Source organism: Geotrypetes seraphini, chromosome 6, assembly GCF_902459505.1.
Source record: "Geotrypetes seraphini chromosome 6, aGeoSer1.1, whole genome shotgun sequence".
NCBI lineage: Eukaryota > Metazoa > Chordata > Amphibia > Gymnophiona > Dermophiidae > Geotrypetes > Geotrypetes seraphini.
Genome location: NC_047089.1, coordinates 200066755 through 200073252, shown reverse-complemented (window position 1 = coordinate 200073252; position 6498 = coordinate 200066755).

Genomic DNA, 6498 nt, shown 5'->3' with positions numbered 1-6498 from the left:
TGCTGATGGTCTATCTAACCTCCTCTAGCCAGTTAGTGCTTTTGGCAATCCAAGGGCTAGCTCTGCAGGGCTTAACCAAGCCTCTATTTCCCAGTTAAACCCTTTTGAATATCAATACCTGAATGATTGTGAGTACCCAAAATACTTTTCTTTTTATCACCTGTACTGGCTAGTTTTAACAGCCTTACAGTGTTAAGATATATACTGCACAGCTGCTGAATGAAAATGTGAAGCATCTTAGAATCTGCCAGAAGCTGAATATCACTGATTAACATTGGCTGCCTGATTCATATTGGTTATTTGGGAAGTGAGTGATGAGCATGACTAGAGAGCTCACGTACACATTGGTTATATACCCCAGTGAAACAGGTCTTTAGTGCCCGGGAAGTGTGAGATTTCTGATAGAGGAAGGATGGTAGTAGTCTAATCTAATCCTTAATTTTATATACTGTTATCATCCCTGCAAAGTATTGCACAGTGCTGAGCATCTTTCCCCATAGACTAAAATTGGGCAAAGCCCTTTGGCATTCACTGCTGGGCTGGGCACTGCCATGCTGTTGAGTCATGTTGAATTAAGTGCTCTAGAGTAGACTTGACTCGGTCCTTCAAGTTCCAAATAATGAACTAGCAGAATCTACTCTTCCTAACCTAAGCCTGATTTCAGACAGTATGCAGAATCATCAAATTGGCCAATCATATCAGTTCTTGATTTTCAGCCCTGTAAAGCCAAAAAGATGTCGCATTTGGATCTTGTACAGATAGAAACAGAGAAAAATGAAGGCAGATAAAGACCATATTGCTTATTACAATTGCCTAGCCATGCCACAGATTAATATTAATCTCACTTTGTACTTAACAATTGTCCCTGTTACTGAAACACATGGACCTATGTAGCATGACATTTAGGTATAAAATGATGTTAAATTCAATCACTCAAGCTAAACTAGATCATCTTCCCAACCTTCCAGCTTGTCTGATTCCACCTACCACCCCCCCAAAAAAAAATTTAGAATTTTATTTGATTAAGATCTTGAAACGAAATGAAAAAATACTTTACAAAACTTGGACCTTTGGGCTAAGTCCAACACATGAGACTCGCTGCAACCCAGGAGCCATGTGCTGACTTTGACAAACCTTTGTTGTAGGTGAAGTACATTATGCATTTGACACTTTCATTGCATGTCCAATGTGGATCCAGCCCTCTGTTCTGTAATCTCTGTACTACCTGTGATAATTCATCTGCCAAATTACCTTTTTAACAGGTAAACTCCAAAGTGTTTCCACTTGTCTTCTCAAGGAAAGATTCTTTAGTTCAGTTTTCTGTACTTGTCAGGTTATAAGTGCCTAATTTATTATTTTATTTGGGAGGGTAACTGCTTATACAAAGTTTTAGAAGGATGGGGGGAATATATTTTTGCATTCCCCCTTGCCTGTATCCTCATAGGCTTTGTGCTAGCAGCTGATAGTAAAAATGTAACAAAACAAAAGCAAACAGCTTAGTACCTCCAGTTCTATTCTTTGTTACTGTTATTACCTTACTGCAAAGTCTGCAAAAAAATGTTGATTGTGATGGTTTAATGCTATCAGATGTTCAAATATGTTCGAAAGATCTGTGTTGCAGAATGTGTGTAGCATTGGGGATTGCCCACTATTTAAATTGTGAATAATAAACTGAGATTTTGGAAAACACTGTCGTCTTTTTATTTTAGCTCTTTGGTCTTGCATTGATGTCAGAAACATTGGTGAATGCTACTGATTGCCATGTTTTTTTTATCAGGTCTATGCTCTTCTAGCCAAGCTGCATTTTGGGAATTAGAAAGGTTGACTATCCTCCTGCAAACATGATGTACTCCTTGCTCCCAACATAGACTATTTGATTTGTGTGACATTTAAGCAAGCGATACTTAAACAACACCATTTATGCCCATGTCAGTTGAGCATGGTGTTACTTTGATAACTGCAACAGTTACGTGCTCAAGTTAAGTATATGTCTCATTTACTGTGCGCTGTAAAGCATCTAAAACTTTGAGACCGCAAAAATATCATGCACCAAACTTGCACACGCTTAAAAGTACAGCAAAAGAAACCATCCCAAAATATTCAGAATTACTATATAGTTAACAATGTACTTGTATTTCAAAAACTGATTGTTAAAAATATTACAATACATTGTTTTAACTTTTACATATCCAAACTAATTTTATAAGGAATACTAACTAAATATGTTTTGCAGTCAATACTGTTCAAAGAATAATCTTCAGTCATTTAAATAATTTGTACATGTGGAGGGGCATAATCGAAAGGGACGTCTAAGTCCGTTTACGTCCATCTCGCAAGTCGTCCAAAGTTAAAAAGAGCCTAAGACACATTTTCGAAAGATACGTCCAAATTTTTTTTACTTTCAAAAATCATCTAACTATACGTCCTGCCGATCTGATTGTCCAAGCCACTAAATCGTCCATCTTTATACCACATTTCTGTCCAAGTCCAAAACGCCTAGAACAAGTCGTGTTGGACGTGGGAGTGGTCTGCAAAGTGATGGACTGCACACCCAGACATGCCACCTAAATAGTGGGGTACCTTACAGGGCACTGCTGTGAACTTCACAAAAAGGGTGCCATGGCTTCTCTTCACTACAGCTCCCTTATAGGTGATGGTGAGCCCCCCAAACCACCTCCAGAATCCCCTAGACCCACTTATCTACTACCCCAATAGTCCTTATGGCTGCAGGAGCCACTTATATGTCAGTAAAAAAAGGGTTTTGGGGGTGTATAGGGTAGTGTACATGTTTCAATATCAATGCAGTGATTACAGGGGCTTATGGGTCCCTAACCCACCCCCAAGACGACTTTAGGTGCCTCTGGGCTGGACGACTAGGCTTTCCTATGCCAGGCGGCCAGGTGATGATGGTCTGAAGGCTGAAATTTAAAGTTTTTAGGGGGGGGGTTGGTGATCACTGGGGTAGTGTGTGAGGGTCTGTGTTATGTATTTTCAGTGCTTATCTGGTGAGTTTAGGTGGGTGTGACTTAGACCATGTTTTACATGGTCTAAGCCACAACGTCCAAGTTCCATCTAGGCTCTGTTGTTAAACTTATGGTTATACATGCTGTACGACTAAGTCTAAGCCGGCCCACGTCCCGCCCTCGACACGCCCCATTCAGCTTTGGACGTTGAGCGGCACTATGAAGGCCTAGGTTGTTTAGAAATATGTCCAAAACCCGGTTTTATTATCGGCGCTTGGACGTTTTTGACAAATGTTCGTCCAAGTGCTGACTTAGGCTGGTTTTGGGACGTTTTTCTCTTTCGATTATGAGCCGCTTAGGCTTTTGCATTTCTTCAATATTTGACTGGCCTCCAGAAGCTCTTTAATACAAGTTGTATTGATGTTGTCCTTGAAGAGCCACAAGAAATCGGAAGATGGATGGAGATAGTCAATCTTTGTTTTGAATGCCTGGTGCCACCTTTCTAGTTTGTTTGTTCTCAGAATACCTTCAAATGTTCTTGCATGCACCGTCCACATATCTGGTGGGGAATGTGGACACTTTCGTATAGTTCTACGATTTCAACCAAGTATCCTCAAAATAATCCAGAAAATCTCATGATCTTCATGATGAAGCTGATCTAAAGAATCTTGGGATATTAAATGCGTTGCTAACCTCTGTGTACTGGTAAGATAGCCAGAGGACATACTGATTTTGTTATAGAACATACATCTTTAAGTATAAGCCACAATCAATCCATTCTACTGCACATTTATCTGAATAGATATGAAGACAAACAACTTTGAAAAATGATGTATGCAAATTCCTGCTCAAAGGCTGCCTTCGTTGCAGATGCAAAATCCATTGGATGCAAGTTTCGGTCACTAGATTCTTTTTATAGTTCAAAATTTTATTGAATTTTAAATGGTATAAAATCTCAACTTCATGGCGTTCATCATAAGGTACAGTATATGAGTGTAACAGTTCAATCAAATACATGGATACATCCAACAAAATGTATGTAATTAAGTGAATAGTTATGTAATCAATACTGGTCAGTACAATTAAGAATCATCACAATATCTAAGAAGAGGAGACCAAATATTTGCTAAGGGCAGCATTCATTACAGCCAGTGCTCTTTCATATTTACCTATTTAACATAAATTATTCCACCATGCATGGAATTCAGTCTTAGAAAGGTCTTTCCAACAGTATAGAACATTTTGGATAGCTAAGGATAACATGGTAGTTAAAAGTCTTTCCTTATGCATGTCCAATGGGACTTGTAATCCCTGTGCCATCATGACAACTATTTGGTACGTAAGCGCTTCCGAAATATCTAGTATTTCGCAGATAGTATGCCACACTCTCTCCCAATACAATGTGATGTGTGTACATGAATATAGTAAATGTTCCAGTGTGCCCTTGGAGGCATGACAAGACCAGCAGCAAAAGGAGATTATTTTAAAGGTTTTTTTGATGGGGAAGGTTTAAGAATCAAAAACAGCTGACACTACATAGATATTTATTTGTTAGAATGATGTAAACTGTGATACAAAAAGCATGATTCTTTATTGTCCCTCCTACCTGTCCTCCTTTCTTCCTCCCCCTTCCCTTCCTGTTTACTCTTTAGTCACCTAGAGCTTGCATATATTTGTGCAATTCACAAATAGAAGATTAGATTATAGAAGCTGGACACAGATATGCAAAAAGAGGGGAGATGGGCATGGATGGGAGCATAGGAACAGGGACAAAAGGGAATGGTGTATGGGTATGGTATATGGACACAGAGGAGTAATACCAGAAATGGGAGGGTATATGGACACAGAAGATGGCAAGACATGGGGAGAATAAGAACACAGAAGAAAGATGCTGGACTTAGGGGGCCATAGGGATACGGAGGAGTGATACTGAATATGGGGAGAGGGATCATAGAATGGTGAGATGATGAAGGCAGGGAGCTGGGCACATACTAGAAAGGGACATATAGGAGACAGAGAAGGGTGATGCTGAACATGGGAAACAATACATGCACAGAGATAGAAGATGGATGGTGAGCATGGAGAAAGAAGAAATGTCAAATGATCAGGAGACCCTGGCAAGTGAGTTAAGACAAAATAAAACAGAGACCAGAGCCTGAGACCAACATGATTTGAATAATAAAATGATGAGACAACAAAAGGTAGAAAAAAATAATTTTATTTTCTATTTTATGATTAGAATATATCAGATTTGAAATATGTATCCTGCTAGAGTTAGACATAACGGGACCACAAAGCCTCTAACAATATTCCTGCCATGTATGACTGAAATATTCAGTTAGCTTGAATCTTTCACATCGGTGCAATTCCTAAACTGGCACTGATTTTATGGGGGGAATGAATCGATTCACCAAAGTGAGTGAATTGATTTGAATTGGCAAGCACTAGTGCCACCACCGCTGCCCTTCCCAAGAGTGCAAGGAAGGAAAAATGCCTGGTGAGGGAAGAGGAAGGGTGCCATTTTGTCTTAAGTGATATCTTAGCTCTAATATTGGGACGGTAAGCATAGACCCTCCAAGCTGCTTATCCTACCTAGCCTAATGCAAAAATGTCCTAAAAAATTCCATTTTTGTAGGGCTGCTCCAACAGTCTGCATTAAATAAACACCTTGCCCAAGCATCTATGAAACTATAGAAAAAAAGGGCTAAATTAATTAAGCCACTTGCAATGATGGGGATCGAGGACTGTACAGCTGGGGTTGTATATAGGAATTTGACTAGCTCATACTTGGGAACCAAGCTGTTCTTTTTTTTTTTTTTTTTGTAATCATTTTTATTAGAAAGGGGAACCAAGCTGGTCTAACAACCTACTCATTGGCTAAAGGCCTGTGGTTAATGTGTAGGAAAACTAGCAGAGGTCACTTTGCAGATATGAAGACAAACTCATGCATGGGTTTCCCATGAGTGCATCATCAGAAAATATTACATGCATCCTGATCTCATTCAAATGTACAGTAAAACCTTAGATTGCAAGTAACTTGGTTTGCAAGTGTTTTGCAAGACAAGCAAAACATTTTAATAAATTTTGACTTGGTATACAAGCAATGTCTTGCAATACGAGTACATACAGTATACACGCGTCACATCATCACAACTGAGCTGATGGTTCTACTCTCTCCGACGCTGCAGGTGTGTGGTGACTGTTCCAAACGAGTGAGGTCTTGCAATACAAGTGCATATAGTATTTTGTATTAAAGTTTGTGGGTTGTGGAACGAATCGTCTGAGTTTCCATTATTTCCTATAGGGAAATTTGCTTTGATATATGAGTGCTTTGGATTACAAGCATTCTTCTGGAACGAATTATCCTCGCAAACCAAGGTTTTACTGTACTTTAGTCCTAATGGAGTACTGTACTTTCTTCAAAAATTCAACATTTATACTTTGCTCAGGCTGTATAAAACTTTAGGCTATGGAAAGGATAAAATAATTTAAGTTTTAGCTATCACATAAAGTACTTGGATCTGACACAGAATAG